General features: G+C 38.8%; 1 long non-coding RNA gene across 2 annotated transcripts; it reads left to right on the forward strand.

The window, feature by feature from the left end:
• The first annotated feature begins 9,997 nt into the window (after window positions 1–9,997).
• Window positions 9,998–11,689, forward strand: LOC145549722 (uncharacterized). 2 transcript variants are annotated; one of them, XR_014085564.1, is made up of 3 exons: window positions 9,998–10,504; window positions 10,996–11,109; window positions 11,204–11,689. It is a non-coding gene; the product is annotated as an uncharacterized LOC145549722 (long non-coding RNA). The 2 variants fall into 2 exon arrangements; XR_014085563.1 differs by lacking the exon at window positions 9,998–10,504 and having other exon boundaries at window positions 10,511–11,109.
• The last annotated feature ends 8,246 nt before the right edge of the window (window positions 11,690–19,935 follow it).

Consider the following 19,935-nt stretch of genomic DNA (forward strand, 5'->3'; position numbering starts at 1 on the left):
CTTTGTATAGTAGGATGCCCCAGTCATTGTTTCATTCACGGTGTTGGTGTTGCGATATCGTGCCCAAATGCTTTCTGGGTAACACACACTAACCGACACGCTGCCGCCGCAGTTCGTCCCTCCCCTGCTTGTGAGACTAGGATGACGCGCATTAGTAGGCGTCCCTTAGTTTGATTTCTGAAAGGTGGCAACCCTACTGTCACATGATGCATTAAAATGAGCTCAGTCATTTCCTGTCTCAATCATTTTTGCTTGCAGAATTCATAAACCATTTTTCATTAGTGGGTTTTGTGGTTTCCATTTTTTTTGTTGTTTTTGGTTCTGCTTCATTTTGGAAGCTTAAGATATCATTAAGTTCCATTGTTAAGGGTTCTTTACAAAATTTAAGTTTGTAGGTTTTTGAGAGAGGAAACTTGGATTATTTGGAAAAGTGAAGATTGTGACAATAACCCCAATAGTAAGAAATTTCCTCTTCAATTAAGATTGCTGTGTTGAGAAGGGCTTAATGGAAAAGTCAAGAATTCAACTTCAGATGAAATCAACCCTTTGTAACCAGTGAGAGTAGTGGAGATATAGAAATAAGCCATTTAAGTGACTCATCTTTTATTATTATTTTTATTTTTATTGACGTGTCCTGTTTATTGGTGTGGCAGTCCCAAATGTTGTCCAAGTGTTAAGGTGAGGCCCAACATGTTTACTTTCACAAGTGGAGTATTACAGCTTTCACCTTTAAGCTCCACTTGATATCCACAGAAATGTTTTTTAGAAATTTCTTTGGGTTTGCTTCAAATGTAAATTATGTATATACAGTAGATGAAGAAAGGAGGAAAAAACAGAGAAAGGCAGGGAAAAGGTTTAGAAGTCTGCCTCTAAACCTGCAGAAAGAGAGAAAACAAAACCGAAACACTGCAACAAACACATGCATATAACAGAACATCATTAGAAAGTACACAGTACAAGATGTATTTCATGCCAATTGCAGCCCAGCTGAGTGTGTATCTGACAAACACCTGAATCTAAACGTGTGTGTGTGTGTGTGTTCCTCTGCTGATCTCCATGCAGATATTCACAACTTACAAGCCTTGTCTTTTTGTTTTACTGTCCTTTTGCATTTCATTTACACTCCAGATGCTAAATCATGGTTCCAGTCCGCTGTGACAGCCTGTGACTTTTTGAAGCTCAAAAGCCGTTTCATGGCACTCCAGAGCTCACAGGCCAATCAAAGCCTTCGGTTTTTTTATTTTTCTCACAATGTCACGAGAAGAAGACGTCAATCTGGCAGCCAGTCGAGGTGAGAGTCTATAAAAAGCACTGGCACAGTAACACAGTTGTCAAGAAATGCATAGCCTACATCTGGGGGTCCTTCAGGAATGGAGCCTCTGGAGGGATGAGAAGATGGAAATAGCACTTGTGAATAGAACTTGAACTGCATTAAAACAGTGAAATCTCGCATTTTCACACTCGTACTAACGCGACTATCAGCAATGAGATTGACTTTTTTTTTCCCCCTCCTTCTCAGGCACTCAGCGTGAGAGTCATCTGCATCTGCCTGTATGCAATCATTCGCCGGGTTGTTCTCGGCCGTCTTTTCTTCATCTCCCATCTGTCTTGCTTCTTTTCGGGCCTCTGCTGTACTTCCACGCACATGGCTCCGCAGCTCTCAATAACCCAGTGATTCGGTAAAACGGAGCGCTTTATTGAGAGCTGCAGAATGCTCCCGTTGAGCCAATTTCTGCTTCAGTCGAGTAAATTGAGGAGAGCATGAGTGACGAACAGAAGTGTTTATTGATCTCCCAGTATTACTTAAATGTGAAGTCATTAGAAGTGTGACAGTACACACTTGTAGGGTGAAAGTAAGCACACATTACAAAGTACTTTGGGCCATACTCTTTCCATTGATGGATGGAACAGAGCTCTGCGAGACGTTCAAAGCTTGAGCAATCTTTTTACAGCCTAATCCCACTTTAAACTTCTCCACAACTTTCTCTCTAACCTGTCTGGCGTGTTTCTTGGACTGACTTCATGATGCCAATATTCTCTTAACCAACCTCTGAGGCTGTCACAGAGCAGCCAGATTGGTAGGGAGATTAGAATACACGCAGGTGGACTGTGTTTACCGATTAGCAAACATCAGGGAACTTCTGAAGACAAGAAGAGAAAAGGGGGCTGAATACTTTTGCAATACACTTCTGTATTTCTTGAATTCAGTAATCCTGAAACCTCCCTGACGCCATACTCTACGTCGCCATCCCACCTCCTGCCCCAAAGGTTGCCAGGGAACGGCGCCTCCTCATGATTGCGTGGGAGTACGAACGGACAAGTGGATAGGTGGCCAGAGGAAAGGGAAGCGAGTCCTAGGTAAACGAAAAGCCTTTAGCACTCTACTTGTTACTCAGATCAGCTTTTTAATCTTTTTTCCCCGCAGTCCCGCTCGGTAGTCAGACACAGTGGGAGCCCAATTAGATTTGCGCCGTCGCTACAAAAACTCTCGTCTTTGTTTCCATCGTTCCTCAATTCGCGCCGCGGAATGGATGTCTCTGCTCTGGAGATTTCCGTGTATCACGGCAAATTGATGTGTAAAGTGTGTGGCAAAGTTTCCCCAAAGCACAAACATTTTGAAACGATACACGTGATCTCGCTTAAAGGTTTTAAAATGTGTGATTCTTAATACCAAAACTGTATTATAAACAAATTATAAATATAAAACAGTGCAAATGTAGAGTAGAACAATAAAACTACTGCCTGAAAAAGCAACTTTCATTCTATTAAAACCAAGCGTGCTTCTTCAAGTACCTTTCCCTCTTGACACCTACTTAACTCACGAAACAGCTCACCATAACGGCGTCGTGAATGCCTTCAGTGGTCCAACCGAGTCTGCTGTTATCATTATTTTTGTTGCAGCAGTCTGGAGGGCTGAAATACGAATCCTTTTACACCGACAGAAGCCCTTCTGCCTCTGGCAAAGAGGAAGAAGCAACCAGATGTAATATATTCTGAGCTGCCAGTCGACAAAGTGTTTTTGTTGTAGCACAATTTCTCCTGACTTGGACGTATATTTTCAAATAACAGCAGCATGGAAAAAGATTTTATTTACTTGTGTTAAACTACAAGCAATGACAGGATTTGTGCACTTTCTTTTTACTCCACCGATGAGATCTATTGTGTTTCCCTGCGAGAAGGGTTCTGGTTTGCACTTTGAGGCTTTCTAACTTCTGTATTTTTTATCTTTATTCTTCTTTAGTTACGACTTTAGAAAGAATTCCACTTGTCATGGTCTTGAGGGTGTGTACTGCATAGTAGCTGCTGCCCAAACGGACAATAAATTCACATACAATACATACAAACAGCTAGGAACATGGACTGCATACACAACAGTTTAAAATCAACAACAGAACAGGCAGGAGACAGAAACTCCTGAAAATATGGCGTTCCTGCTGGTTTCCGTTTACCTACAAGTTAATGCTAATGTTAGTGGCTACAGGAAGTTATGAAACTTGTAATGTGGGCTGCCAACTGTGAATACCTCATAAACTTGAGATCCTCTCTAAAAACACTTATAACTCCATATATTAATAGTCCAAACACAGAATAAACTGCATTAATGAACACAGTGGAAACCATCTTGGATCTACAGTGGGAGCTAACGCCTACAGTTTTCCATTTCTATACTTTTTTTTGCTCAGCCAATCAGCACCAACGAAAGTAAACGACACTCCTGGATTGGATGCTTTGCTAATCCTATGGCTAATAGCGTGTCAGTTAGCATCGCAGCTAGCTATTTCAGCTGTATTTCCTTTTGACTATTTCATATACGGTCTTCTAAAAAAATTCACTAATATTCCATAAATAATTTGGAGTTATAGGCCGACTGTATTCTTCAATTTTACTCTGCTTTGAGAAGCTTGTGCAGTTGTTCGTGGGCCGTTTTCTTGCTACACCTGGAAATGATTTAGGTTCATAATTACAGCAGCGATTTTGAGCTGGATCGATATTTTAAAGGTGTATCTTCTGCTGAACCCTTTCTGGCTGCTGTGTTGGCTCAGACAGCCTTTATACTGCAAAACAACAAGCAGACACACTGTCACCTGATGCAAGCATCAAATTTCACAAGTAAAGACCTTGGAAACGTATACAGGCAGTTGTTGAGTGTTTATCACAACTTCCTGTAAGATTAATGAAACGACTGGATTTCATTCGTTTCTTTTAGCTTGTACAGAATTAAGGAAACAATCTGAGACAGTCTGGACTGTAAACCAAAATGTGCGTTGCAGGCTGACTACACAGAATCTTTCATTGTGATCAATACGACTTGAAATCCTCTTAGTCTCGTCATAGAGACGCATGTTTTTTTGGGGGGGTTTTTTTGTTTTTTCTTTAGTTATAGATCAGTTGTTATAAAGTTATCTAAAAGTAAGTTGTGCGTCTGTGCTTGCTTGATGCAATCCATAGTTCGTTTTAGCATAGTTTTAATATCGTTTTATGTTTTGATTTTGTTCTAATGATATTGTATTTGAGTTTTATTTATTTTTGTTTTTTGTTGTTTTTATAAGTTTTAATATTTTTAAGTATTGAGCACCAGCCCCTTTTGAATAATGTTATGTTTATATTTATTGTTGTGCTGATGTAAAGTTTCCTGTCTGGCAATAGATTTGACTCACCTCTCTGTACCTAAATCTTCCTAGTGGTATAAATAAAGTTGGTTGATTAATTGAACTCTCACATCCCTTATTGGACCAGCTCTATGGCAATCTAACTTATTAAGCTTTATTGGTGTTGGTCTGTGTGTATATATAAGTAGTTTAAAGATCACAATGCGTCCTGTGTAAAATATGAATCCATTCCCCCGCAAACAGCAGCAGGGTCACAAAGTTCAAGACTCCTCCAAAGCTACACCAATTAGCAAGCTACATCTTATACGTTTCATCAATACACCACCCAAAGTCTCTACTGGTTGCCAGGCAACCAGATTAGCAAACTCCAAGAAGTGGGGGTCCAAAAACACACAATATAAAAATTAAAAATAAAAAAAAATCAGCAAATCACAAACATTACTGATTTCAGCTCAATCGATAACCAAACCTGAAAAGCATCTCAAACCGCAGATGAGTAAAATGTGACGTCGCTCTGAAATCCTCTCTGACACCCTGTCGCATCTGTTCTCCCGCTGCTCAAACATTTTTGCCGAGCCGCAAAGCGGCGATTCGGGAGCAATAAAAGGAAAAAAGTCTCCAACTGTCGGGAGAATACTCAGTCGGTAACTCTCCCCTCCCCGCTTTCAATATCCGGTCCAGCAGCTCCAGCTCCCTCCCCGGGTCCCTGATGAGGTTTATAGCAGCTTCGTGTTGAGGGTTTTTTAACTGCTGAGCGCGCGCGAATGAAGGATGTGTTCATTTAGAGCTGTAGCCGAGCGCGTGGCGACCGAAGAAGGGAGAGACGGATCGTTTCTAATGTTGGATGGATAAAGCAAATATGATGGTAATGAAGCTCAGCTAATGCGTGTTAAGTTTAACATAAGTACTATTGGCAAGGTGTTTGATTATTTCTCATGACTCAGGGCAGGCTGTTTGTTTCAAGCGTAATCATGTTTTCACTTGTAGGCAGGGCCGGTCCAAGCCTTCTTGGGGCCCTAAGCATTTTTTGTTTTGTGGCCCTCCCATCAACACCAGATGATTTTTAATTCTTAATTCCTAATCCACTCTATGTCTGTAGCCCACCTACTACCATTAGCACCATCTGTAATTAGCATAGTTTAATATTCAGACGTCATTCATACCTTGGCATGTTTATGTAAGAAATGATTGGAAAGTCTTTGGGGACTCTGTTTCACTTCATGTAATCTGATGTCTGCGTTCCGGTCTCTGTTCTGTAAAACTCACGTTCAGATGGAATATGTTTGAACTTTACAAATAAAACAGAAGTTCTTTGAGGAACATCAGCAGCACGTTGCAGCTCTCTGGTGCTTCCAGCATCGTTAGCATTTTGTACTTGAAACTACACGCACTTGAAAATGAGCCTCTAAATGAATGAGAATGAAAACCAGTTAAATCCTTTTCTTTCTGAGGTTTTTTGGCTTAAAAACATTTTGATTGGGTTTTTGAGCAGCATAATTAAAGCATAAATTTCTCTCTTCATTTGCTAAGTTCTTTGTATAAATTTTGATTTTGATTTTTTTTTGTGTGTATTCTGCTGACAGCGGTAATGAACACATGCAGTCACTGTAATTAACTCTGAATCTCTTCCTCGGGGCGTTCTGCCTACTTTCTTTCTCATTTTGCTCGTGCTGTAGCCTCTGAGCTAACATTTATTATATTTGCCAAAAAACCTAATGGCTGCGCGACAGAAAACATCATATATCCTTCTACAATAATCATAAAAACAAAAGAGTTCCTCACTATCTTTGCTCAACGGCACCATTATCTCTCTCCCAATTTGTGCCTTTTATTCCTTAAGCCTCTACAGATTTTGTTTTCACAGTGACTCTCTGACATCTTCACACCCATAAATTACATGTTGGCTGTGAAATAAAAAATGGGACGATGAGGAAATATTACCTTACCATTTCCAACCATCAATGTGACTTGCTATATTTTATATTGCTGCAAAAGTATGGACACCCTTCATCTGATTCTGTGTAAAAAGCCTTTGGATTCATTTTTAGCTTCCAGTCTTATTGAGCCGACATCTCCCGTTCCTCTCATCAAAACGATGGCTTGCAGAAATGTTGCAAAGGATTGAATGAAGAAAAAAATAAATTGTTTGATCAAAACACGACGCCCACAATGTCCAAACACCAGTTAGCGTTGACCGAAATGGGGGATATTATTTTCTGTCATCGCAACAAGTCCTAACATGCAGCCTAACCAGCGAAGGAGCGGCATCAGAAGCAGAAAGAAACATTCTGAGAGTCCAAGACGTGAATAGACAGAAAACCTGATGAAAACGGTTGTGGGCAATAGACGTCTGCATAGCCTGAGAGATTCTACATGTCGCAAAGTCATTCACCAAAGCTATTCTTGTGCAAGTAAGCAACTGGGATTCAACAAAAGAACTTCAAACCTGCAGTCTAAACACGGTAGAGGCAGCGTCATGATCAGGGCCAGACTAGGCTACTGAGAACAGTAGCCCAAGGTCCAGAGAAATGTTAACCTTTTTGATAACACTTCATTTGAAAGGGGGTGAATAAGACTGTTATGACACTGTCATAAACATGACATAACACCTGTCATGAACATGAATAAGCCTTCATGAATATGTTGTCATAAAGCGTCATTCAGTAAATTATGATACTTTTAATGCAAAGTTGACATTATTCAAAATGTCTTTGTTATGACAACTTAACATTAACCAAGAAATCATTACTGATATAAATTTGTTATAAGTATTACTGATTGCACTTTAAAAATTAGCTAACTTTATGTTATTAAAGGTAAAGTTTAAACAGTAATGAGTCTTATTCACCCCCTTCAAATAAAATGTTACCACTTTCTTTTTTTTTTCGTTTTTGTGAATGCATTTCTTGCAAACATTGTACTTTATACAAAACTCAGAAACGCATACCAGTATAAATATTTTGGGATTTTTTCTTTTGCAAACATAACACTCATTATTAGTATTTGAAAATTATGAAGTTATAGCACATTTTTTTATTGGTATTGATCTTATCTGTAACTGCGTTTTTTTTTGTGGTTTTTTTAAAAGAATGCTGTCTTTATCTTATTTATCTATTACTGATGTTCTGGAGTTTGTTTTAGCTACGGCTGGAGTTAAATCACATTATAAATAATTTGTTGATCATGATGATTTTTTTACGAACAACAAAAAAAACGACTGATTAAGTCAGTCATCAGTTCATACCCACTAACGTAAAGAAGTATCTATTAATGTACCTTAATTTGGTAAAAGAGTTTTTCTTAAATACACTGGGCACCAAAATTGTCTCTAGCCCAGGGCCCGGCATCCTTGCAAATTTGGCCCTGGTCACTGTATTTTGTCGCTTTTCTTCACATTTGTTTGCCGTCCATTCTGATGTTTTTGTTCAGTCTTCGCCTCCCTGCTCATTCAGATGAGCTGACAGCCACCTGCTGCTGTCTGAGCGAGCTCTGCGCTGGTGGCGACACAGTTCGGTTGGACGTTCCTCAGACATTTTCCGACGTTCGGATCCCCCTCACCTCATCATGTCTTTGTTCAATAGCGCTGTTTGTGACCTCTGAGGAGACAACATGTTGAAGTTCTCAACTTATTCCTCTGTTCTCACCGAGTTCGAGGTGAGAGCTGCCTCTTTTCTTTATGAATTTGTCCAGTTTGCATTACGCCCACGGTGCTGTTTAGAAAGTGGCGTGTTGGCGTCTCCCAGGTGAAGGTGGTACCATCGGATGAAGCACAAAAAGCGCCGGTGTTGCAGTGCGGCTCTGTCTGGTTTACCAAAGTGGCCGCTGCGGTACAAACGTTCATGGGGCGGGGGGAAAGCTGGCTGACAGATGAAAGGGCCCAGCCACTGTAGGTAGCCATGGCAACCAGTCATCCTCACCATGACATTGCAACAAAACACTGTATGTGGTCTTTTGGGATTTCTTTTTCATTTTAGGCTTGACTCACCGGCACAGAAGAAAAGGATAGAGCCTGGCTCTTTGAATTGTGTGGGATAGTTTAACCAATGAATCATGTGGATACAATAGAGATATGTCAAAATACAGTAAAATATGCATGTTTATTGAACTGTGTTTAAGCAAAATATATTTTACTAGACTCATTCTGTGGTTTAATTTCATAATAGCCTAATAGCCAACTACTGCACTGCAAAAACTGAAATCTTAGTAAGATTAAATATCTTAAATTAAGGAGATTTTTCTTGTTTTCTTTCTGTCAAGATAATTTTTCTCACCAAGAGGGATTTATGTAAGAATATTTTTCTTATTTTAAGTGTTTTTGTACTTAATTATCTCAGTAAGATATAAAAGCTTAATGTTAAGAAAATATTACTTATTATGAGTAAATATGTGCTAGAATCTAGAATATCAATATTTACCAATCAAACTTCAAGTCTAGAACTTATTTTATATAAGTAAAATTTTCTTATTTCAAGCACAGAAAGCGAAATCACATACTTAATTAAATGTATTCAGATAATTAAAACAGACTATGTCCAAATGGAATCCTTTGTGTTATTGTCAATGAAAAATTAAAAAAACCCATGAACTTATATTCTTGTATAAGTTGGCAAAGTGTACAGGAAATTATAATTTAATATTTAAACGATTGACATTTAACACAACAATTTCAGAAACGATATCAGTTTATATATCAAGATAATTCTTGGCATGTTTCCATCTGCTAAGGACCTTCTTAATTTGATCTTCTTGATGCAACCTCTTACTGACATGTCATGAAATTTCTATTGATGTGTGATTTGAAATGGCTGGTATTCCACACAATGAGATTAGAATCAACAATATTGATTAGCTCAATGTCATGATAAATATTTTAACTTTTGGTTTATATTTCAAATTCTTACTTTATAAGTTACTAATATTAGTTTGAACAATATTTTATTCATCATGTTTGTAACCCCTTTTATGACATCATACAATCCACATGGGAAAGCGCCCAAAATGTCAGTGAGATAGTATTAATGTTCGATACAACAGATTTTCTTTCCGATCCAATACCGAGTAAAATTTAAGGTGGTATTGGCAATACAGATCCCATACTTTGTGCAAAAGACAATTAATTTGTTTCTTAATTAAATAAAAAATAAATGTAATCCATATCTTGGCTTCATAAAATGAACACAATGTACTCTGATGCACTCATTTTAAACTCAGAAGTACATTGAGAACAATCTCGTTTACTATAAGCTATTTTAATTCAGCAGAAATATACAAAACATATGAAAATGGAGTTGCAAACTAAAAAAAAGTAAATTAGTAAAGTAATAACCCTACTAAACACATCCTTGTTTAATTATTAAAACTACTACAAAATGACAGCTGAAAATGGCTCCATGTCACTTTTTTAATAATCTGTCAACATGTTCATTTCTGAGTGAGTGAGCGTCAGCAGCACGCTGCGCTTGGGCATTACGTCCTTACACATTACATACTCACCAGGCGGAAGAAAAAGTAGTTCCCATTAACAACGTTTCATTTCGGCAAGATCTCAATAATTTAGTTACTTTCTAACTTGCTCTTGTTAATCTACATTATCTCAAATTACTAAAGTGTTGAAAGTATTGATCCTTGGATCTGACAATAGATTTTAAAGAATTAAGTTCTGGTATCGGAAGAATCGATATTTCAGTATCAATCCGCACATCACTAACGGCAACGCCAGAGATCATTTAACTGCCCTGATTAACCGTTAATTCAGTTGTAACAGCGTAACTAAGCTTTTATCTACTGTACTTTTATAAGATTTTCTTTTGGCAAATTCTCTAATCTCGGTTGGACATGAATGAAGATGGAGGACTTTTTTATGTGTATAGACCCTACAGCTGCTGTACTGAGAGGTAAGTTTAAAGTTGTCTGTCTTTCTAAGATAAGCTAACTGAAGCTAGTTAGCATGTCGTGATATGCCAATTTTCATCCGCGGTTAAAGAGCCGCTCTTGTGAATATGAGCTTTGAACAGTTATTAACCACAATAGCTGTGGCTTAAAAATATCGACACGAGTCTTGGTAGCTTCCGTTTTTTAACATAGCTAAGGTGGCTTCTCATTCGTAGCTTATGATTCGGGAAATGGTTAAAGAGCAATTCCGCCTAGTATTTCACTAACTGAGGGTGTTTGATGTGCTGTAATTAAAAAACTTAAATGCAACGAGTCTAAAAGCCAAGGTTAGATATTCCACACTGTTACCAGGATATTTTAAACACTATTTTTGATTTGTGAATTTAAGTAGTCCTAGTTTGATTTAATTAAAATAACTTTCTTGCCATCTTGAATTCATGTAATATTGTAATTGAGCACATGAACTAAAATAAGACTTGTTTTATTTTTCAAGTAAACCAAACTGTTGCCATGGTGAAGCCTATGCCAGACACATGTCAATCACGTATTGCACCATCTACAAGAAACTTTGGGAATTGCAAGTGACGGCATCCTTCACATTCTTGAGGTAAGAAATTTATGATACTGATTCATCATTACACTGATTAGTCCCTAAAACGTGGTTTGTTTTGTGACTGTTTTTCTGTCTGTGCTCCAATTAGCAGATGACCCAACAACTTCAAACAAGACCACTTTTCAGCTCTGTGGTGATCGTGAAACCAACTTTCTACTGGCCATTGGAACCATGCCTGCCTGCCCTGATCTTCTGAAAGGAGGACATCATAGCTACTACACCTTTCAGCATCCGTGTGTGGGGCCACTCCTCTCTGTGCTGCTGACAGACGTCTTGAGAACGCCGTCCGTAACTGAGGCAAGACTTCCACATATAAAAGGCTATGGCTTATTGGAAGAAGTTCATTGCGGGGGAAGCTCCTATTGTTGACATCTAATCCCAAGATTTTTTTTTTGCTTTGGACAATTTGGTTTGCTTGACTCTTAGTGCAGCAGATGTGTCAGATCTTCATTGTTCTGTCATTTTACAGGATTGTTTCAGAATCAGATGCCCATCCAGACTTTAAATTCTGACCAGTAGTCATGTTTTATTGTGTTTATGTGAAACTTAAACGTAATAAAGATGTTAAAAGTAATTGAACTTATGTCTTCATTTCAGCAAGCCAATAACATCTCTTGTTCCAGTATTCACAGGATCAATTTTTGGATGTTTGTCTTAGCATAAGAACCTTGAGTAAAGCTGTGACAAAATATATATTTTAATCCTATGCAACAATAAAAATAAACTAGATTTAGGTATATCACTGCAAAAAGTCCCCTTTCAAAAACAAGAAAAAAAAAAGTACAAAAATAGGGTATAATTTTCTTAAAATAAGAAAAATTATCTGCCAACAGAACAAGAAAATTTATCTTGTCAAGATTTTCCAAAACAAGAAAAAATATCTAACCAAGATAAACCTACAAATATCTTAAAATTAGTGTATTTGTACTTAAAACAAGCCAATTTTACTAATACAAATAGAATATATGATATTTATTTTCTTAATACATAGAACATTTTTCTTAAAATAAGAAAATTTTACGCTATTTTAAGAAATTCAGTGTCAAGTAACATTTTCTTTACTTGAGATAATTTTTCTTAAAATAAGATAATATATCTTACTCGTATAAGTAAAATTGGCTTGTTTTAAGTAAAAATACACTAATTTTAAGATATTGTAGGTTTATCTTGGTAAGATATTTTTTCTTGTTTTAGAAAATCTTGACAAGATAAATTTTCTTGTTCTGTTGGCAGATAATTTTTCTTATTTTAAGAAAATTATACCCTATTTTTGTACTTTTTTTTCTTGTTTTTGAAAGGGGACTTTTTGCAGTGGTGCTGGTTAAACAAAATATAAAAATACACTTAAATGTTCTTAAAGGGATAATATTATGTAGAATTGACTTTTTTTTAGCGTTGTATCATGTTACAATGTTCTCTCATCAAAAATGTACCTGGAGTGCTGCCTTGATTCTTTCATGCATGTTTGAGAAATCCTTTAGTCTCCAATGGCAACCATTCAGCTGGATGGACATAGCTCCGCCTTCAAGGATGAAGCTCCTCCTCTGAGCTGCAGAGTCCGAGCTTCTGAGCAAATCTCGACTGCGACTCCTCCCACTCAGCTCCTTCAGACTAGCCAGCAGCAATTAGCAAACACTTGGTAGAAATGTGGAACTGCTGAGCTCATTATAGGAGCTGCTTCTCAGACCATCGCTGGTAAAAACGTTGTTAAAGGGTTAATATAGGAGCCATGTTGTGATGACTTCCTGAAGGCAGAGTTTCAGAATGAGCTGGAGTTTCTTAAAGAGACAGAGGCCCAATCTCAAGGCGTTAAATTACGAAGTCGAATTTCTTCTAAGTCATATTTCATATCTATAGCATTTCTTTTAACAACTGAAGTTAACATAGTAACTTGATTATGAAATAAAGTGGCACTTTGTTCATGGAATACACAGTTTGCTGCCCATCTAACTCCTGTGTCTAATGTATCCACTGCATGTAACTGCACATTAATGAGGCAGAGGGTTAGTGCTTCCATTAGCACATTCAACTTCGGATGTGCCAAGAACATCTCACGGTCAAGTGTTTCCGAGGTACTTTAGCAAAAATACAGAAATAGGCCTGTAGAAGAGAGAGCTTTCTGTGCCAGCATTGATAGAGGAAGAACCGGCACAATTCGGAAGGTCGATGGGTTAGGAAAACAAGATGAAAGCTCTAAAGTAGCCTTTATTAGTGCAGGTTCATTCAAACTTTATGAGAAAGAAAACAAAAGCGGCAAAAAAACCTTTGTCGGTTCTAAATGAGAATCCGTGGGCAAAACGCTCCGTCAGTGCTGTGTTGAATCCTCACCAGATGAACACAGAACACAAGATTTGCATAGTGTAATTGCTCTATTATATGCATATCAGCTCATGATGAATTCTCCGCCCTGTTTGGAGACAAGCGTGTCACATGTGTCGGTGTCCTCACCGAGCAGCTACATATCGCTCCAAAAAAAAACGAACTCCGATAATTAGCAGGATGGGAGCTGCAGAGATGGAGACCAGAGGGGACATGCATGGAGAATCGTTGATGAACTCTGATAAACACTTAAAAAAACTTGATGTGGTTTTTGAAGATGAGAAGGACAGAATTTACAAGAGTTTTCACTCAAAGTGTAATTCATTGATGTCCAAAGTGCGGCTCTGGACTGATTTTCTTACTGTAATTCAATAATAGGGCAAATTTATCCCCCCATCAGAGATGCAACAAAAATTTTTAGATTCAATGCAAAATATTAGCTTTAATGACAAATCTTTTTGTATTTTCTTTCATTTTTATAGTGAATCTGACCACATTTAATGTGGGATTTTTACTCCAAAGCAGACTTTAATGCATCCAAACGCATTTAATTCAGTTATTAAGCTCAACCATCTACAGAAAATGTTTTCTGAGAAAAGGTGAACCAAATCCTGTTCTTGTGCTGACAATAGACAATTTTTTTCCCCAAAACGTAAAGTTCTGGTGCATTCAGGGACTTCGTTGTTGTTCGTATTTGGATCATTCATCCCTTTGTTATGCAAAGACATTAAAACTGTATGAAATTCCTAATGAGAAATTGATTTTTTCCAGTCCATTTCTTCACATTCTCTGTTTTGAAAAAGAAAAACCAATATACAATAGAAAAAAAACTGCTGATCTACTGAGATTCTCACACAATAGTATCTCAGGTTTACTTAGAAGAAGCCAAAAAAAAAAGAGAAAATCTCCCGTTGATGGCAATCGTGTGGGCTAAAATGCCTGGCATTGTTAATAGAGGAGACTGGACAGACTCATATGAGGCGATAGAAAGTAGTCCAGATGAGCCTGGTTTACAGCCAACGCACGAGGATTGCCATCGCTAAATGTACAACACATCTAACCTTAAAAACGGGAGGGTATGGAGGTCAAGTGACAGTATGTGTAAAGTTGCTGGCAACACAGACACAGCTCCATTTTAACCAATGGAGCTTCTATGACTTGGCCTGGTAAAAATCAAACTGTGCTTTGCTCAGTCCAGATGGTCTGGACCCTCGGCTGTTGGGAAACGACTGTTTCCTGGAGGTGTGGACTCTGTTGAAGTTGTAAATTTTACCCAATCATTAATGTTTGAACTTTAGTTATCTAATGCACCAGTATGAAACTACGAGGCTAACCACAAATTGCCTTCCTCCACTGCAAAGAGAGAAGCACCAATCCAAACCAAATGGCTGTTGATGATGATTCAATATTTAGCCAACCTGGACTGAACGGCTCCGTTCACTTCCTCTGCTGCCATTGCTAAAACTACCGTCAGAACACAATCCTAAAACAGAAAATCGACATCAACAACTTTACCTTTTTTCTTGTTGATTTGCCAAGCAGAATTTCTACCAGAGTCATCCAAGTCGAATCTTAGTTACGTGAGATTTGAATTGAGCAGAGTAGCGCAGGACGCCAAAGGCCAGGCTAGTGAAGACTAGCTATCGTCAAACATCTGCTATACACGTCTGCATTTTATTAGTTTCCTCAGGCTTAGTGGACTTCTGGAACTGGCTACCATTTACATAAAAGTTAAAATGTGTGGGTGTGTTTCATGTAGAGTGAAAACAGCATCAGCCTGTGTCCAGAACCATGGCATTACAAGAAGTGGATGAGCTTAAACCTGTCCCTGCTGTTGATTCAGAGGTTGTAGGAAGAGGGACGAATTGCTCAAGATCGTGCTTTTGCTCCATCTTACTTTATCAAGTATATCGGTAAGCCAAATTGTTCAGTTTTATCCTATTGTATCCCATGAACAGAAATGGCAGCTAAAACGTGATGAAATGCCACCAATCACTAAATAACCAGTAATCACCTTTTCATTTGGAGATTCGAAAAAATTTTATGTTTCCAAAACTGAAGTGGACGTCGCCCTGGTTTTGGTTTGATCTCAAAGGTTCCTCTGTGTGTCTCTTTGGCCAATCAGCTGTTCTTCACATAGAACAAGCTCATTATCTCTCCTCTGGCCAATTACACCGGACTCAGGAGGCTGTGGTCGCCGCTGTCTTCAGACTCTAATGCACCATATATCCTTCACATGCTCAGCAATGAGGCATCAAAGGCTCTGCAGATGAAGGCCTTTCACACTCTCACTTAAAAACCACCAAACTTTGCACACACACACACACACACACACACACACACACACACACACACACCTCTCACGGATGTACAATTTCACTCTGACACTAAAGCAGCTCCAACCCCTGCAGCAGCTAATTGGCTCCGAGCTAATCCCGCCTCTGGGTGTCTTCGGCTGGCAATAAAGTCTGCTGATTTCGCAGCAATGCAATGGATGAGGAAGCGGCAACGGAGGCACTTTGTCGCACAACACGGTTAGCCGTTTGCTTTTTAAAGGGTGAAGGCGAAGGAGAGTTGGCTTCTCTGTAAATTAAACTCACAAGCAATATGAAAAGGACGCAATCACTTTCTCAAATTTCCCTAGACTGGTCTGCCAATTGATGTTGTCCAATGAATTGTCACCAATACGTTTCATTCATTTATTTATATATGTGTGTGTGTGTGTGTGTGTGTGTGTGTGTGTGTGTGTGTGTGTGTGTGTGTGTGTGTGTGTGGGGGTGTGCGTGTGTGTGTGTGTGTGCGCGTGCGGGTGTGTGTGTGTGTGTGTGTGTGTGATGTTGCTGTTTTATTGTGGCTTTGTTCTCAGCTATTCATAAGCTTTTCTCCAGAGGTTATTGGGAAAGAGGCGGGGTCCACCCTGGACGGGTAACCAGTCCATCGACTCACATTCATGTTTAGGTTGAACGTTGTTGTTCAATTTTAAAATAACTCGGCTGTATTCCATTCAACCTTCCTGTTATCTACTGACTGTCTTTCTCACTTTTGCTGTTTCTTGACAATTGTTGATTAGCAAAAGCAGCTAATTGAAGAGTTTTTTTTTTCTCACTTACAGCATCCACACCTCCAAAGGTTTTTTTTTGTCAGTACCACCCAGATACTTTTTTTTTTTATGGTGCATTCACAGATCTATTTTTTGATTCTGGACCATAAGTTTCAGATTTTGCATTTTTAACTGTCAGGTCGAATAAACGTTTAACAGGTTTTCCAGCCACTTTTTTCTTAGAGTCAAAAACGACGAAAGGTAAACAGCACACACTGCAGTGCGTGTGTTTTTCTGGGACCTAACATTACATTTACAATGATATATTTTTGCCAAATTTATATTTAATTTGATGCTATCAGAGTCTTTTGGACAAACAAGTGATTGATTTTATTGCTTTCAGCTTCAATGGGACTAGAAATGGAAATTAGCCACCTGGAGATAATCTCATGTGTTTACATATATAAATGTTCATTAATATATATTGTCCCCATTAAAAAAAAAAACAACAACAACAAAAAACTAGATCTTATTTTTACAAGTTTCACATTAACGAGAAGAAAACTGGGTAGCAAGACTCTAAAACATGGTGGCAGCTGCCCCTTCTCCCACCCCCCTTGTAGATCCGCCCCTGCTGTTTGGGGTTTCTCCATGTTTCACCACACAGTCAGGAAAGAAAAGAAAACCACACAAAGAAGATAAAGACCTTCTCATGATTGTGTTCCTGACGGAATATTAGCTGCTCTGACACCTTTGAGCATTACTTTACTCTTGTTTACATACAGTCCTTTGTAACCTAGTTCCTTGTTACTATGGTTACCCTGCATCGCAAGGGTGGATATCTCCCCTCCCTTTAAGATTCATAGTGGGAGACGTGCACTGCAACTGTATTCGCCAAAATTCAATTTAATCTGGTGATTTAGCTGAAATGAAATAAGATTTCAAATGCTCTGTTTTTTGTCCACTCAGAAAACACATTTACTGACCTGTAAAGTCATCAGGTCGTCCAAGGTGCAATGGCAGGATGAGCAGTTTGATGTCTCATTTGACTGCTGCCCATTTTGTGTTTAATCATTATTAGTATTTTTAATAATTGTCAAAGCTCAGCATATATCTTTTTTTTCTATTTTTTATAAAAACAGTTGAATCTGTACTCAAAATATTCAGCTTAAAGAAATATGTTGCTCCTTAAAACATCAGCGCCCTTTGAAAGAGCAGAGAAAGTGAGCTGACTAAAACAAATATGGCTGCTTTGTGTAGAATCGAGCTACTCTACTCAAAGCAGGTTTGTCTTACCTCTTTTTTTTTACTGTAAGCTAATATATATATATATATATATATATATATATATATATATATATATATATATATATATATATATACATGCAGTCTCGGGCGTCTCAGTCTCAGTCGCCCGAGACTGCAAAACCCGACACACCAACCTGTGTACCGCTTGGATTGATTACAAGAAAACCTATGACTCAATGCCACACACTTGGATCATTGAATGCTTAGAGATATACAACATCAATAGGACTCTAAGAGCCTTCATTGCAAACTCGATGGGGCTGTGGAAAACCACCCTTGAAGCCAACTGCAAACCACTTGCACAAGTGTCCATCAAATGTGGCATATACCAAGGAGATGCTCTGTCCCCACTGCTGTTCTGCATAGGCCTGAACCCTCTCAGCCAAATCATCAACAAGACTGGCTACGGATACCGACTCAAGAATGGGGCCACGATCAGTCACCTCCTCTACATGGATGACATTAAGCTGTACGCCAAGAGCGAGCGAGACATCGACTCACTGATCCACACCACCAGGATCTACAGCACTGACATTGGGATGTCATTCGGACTAGAGAAGTGTGGTCGGATGGTTACAAAGAGAGGGAAGGTCGCCCACACAGAAGGGGTCTCACTCCCAGAAGGAACAATAGCAGACATAGAGCACAGCTACAAGTACCTGGGAATACCACAAGCAAATGGCAACCTCAATGAGGTCACAAGGAAAGGAGCCACAGCCAAATACCTCCAACGAATAAGGCAAGTCCTGAGAAGCCAGCTCAATGGCAAGAACAAGATCCGTGCAATAAACAGCTATGCCTTACCAGTAATCAGATACCCTGCCGGAATAATTAGCTGGCCAATGGAAGAGATGAAGGCCACGGATGTTAAGACTAGGAAGCTACTAACCATGCATGGAGGATTCCACCCCAAATCCAGCACCCTGAGACTGTACACGAGCCGTAAGGAAGGAGGCAGAGGACTAGTGAGTGTGAGAGCCACTGTCCAGGATGAAACATCCAAGATCCATAAATACATCAAGGACAAAGCCTCAACGGACGATGTGCTCAGCGAATGTCTCAGGCAATGGGGAACAGAAGACAAGGTGCTGGAAGTACCATCATGGGAGGCAGTCACCCCCAAACTGGAGCAGTGGCTCAAACAGATCCCAGGAACAACATCAGACATCTCAGTCCAGAAATGTGCAGTTCTAGGCACAGCCAAGATACTGCGCAGAACCCTCAAGCTCCCAGGCCTCTGGTAGAGGACCCGAGCTCAGAGGATGAAACAGACCACCCGCGGAGGGTGAGAAGGGAATTTATATATATATATATATATATATATATATATATATATATATATATATATAAAATTGCCTACTTCCATTTCACGATTGCAAACTGAAAGGTTGAAGAATCGGGAGACGTTTTAGTTACAGTGACTCAGGATATTTTACACCTTTTCTACCTGGTGGTTTATGTATTGCACATTTTTATGACAAGTAAGGCTTTTTTTTCTATTTCATGTTTTATTCTGTGACCTTTCTCTACTTGTAGCCAAATGAATATAACTAAGCAAAGTATGGTTTCAGTGAAAGTTATGTAGTTCATAACTTCAATTAGCAAAAATACAGATTAGTTTTACTCAGAGGCTAAAGCTAATAGCTAGGTCAAGGAAGACCAACAGCTGGAAGCACAAAAATATCACAGTTGTTCATGTGAACGCTATTATGGGCGTAACGAAAGAAAGACTGAATTTCTGCAGGTTTCGTCAACTCAAACTTAAGACTTTTTAGACCATTATGAGTGGAATTTAACATGTATGTCTTCACAGAAATGGACAAATTTTGTTCAGCCAACTAGCCATAAATTTGCATTTACCCATGGCGGGCACGAAAAAGCTAGCTAGCTAGCTGCTAACATACACTTGCTAGCTTGAGAGCTTGGCAGCTAGCAAAGGTAGCCTCAACCGTCTCAAGTCACAGAACGTAATGAAGATGTGCGACTCAAACGTTTGCCTGAAAGAAAATCCCCGCAAGAAAAACATTAAATATACGAGGTTATGAGATTTTGCCCCGTCGAGATAAAATTTAAGATGTGTAATTAATATATTAAAGGCCAACTTACTTTTTTAAATGAATTCATTTTAAATTAAAGACCATTGTGAATGCAAT

This window comes from Poecilia reticulata, chromosome 21, assembly GCF_904066995.2.
Source record: "Poecilia reticulata chromosome 21, P_reticulata-male-v2, whole genome shotgun sequence".
NCBI lineage: Eukaryota > Metazoa > Chordata > Actinopteri > Cyprinodontiformes > Poeciliidae > Poecilia > Poecilia reticulata.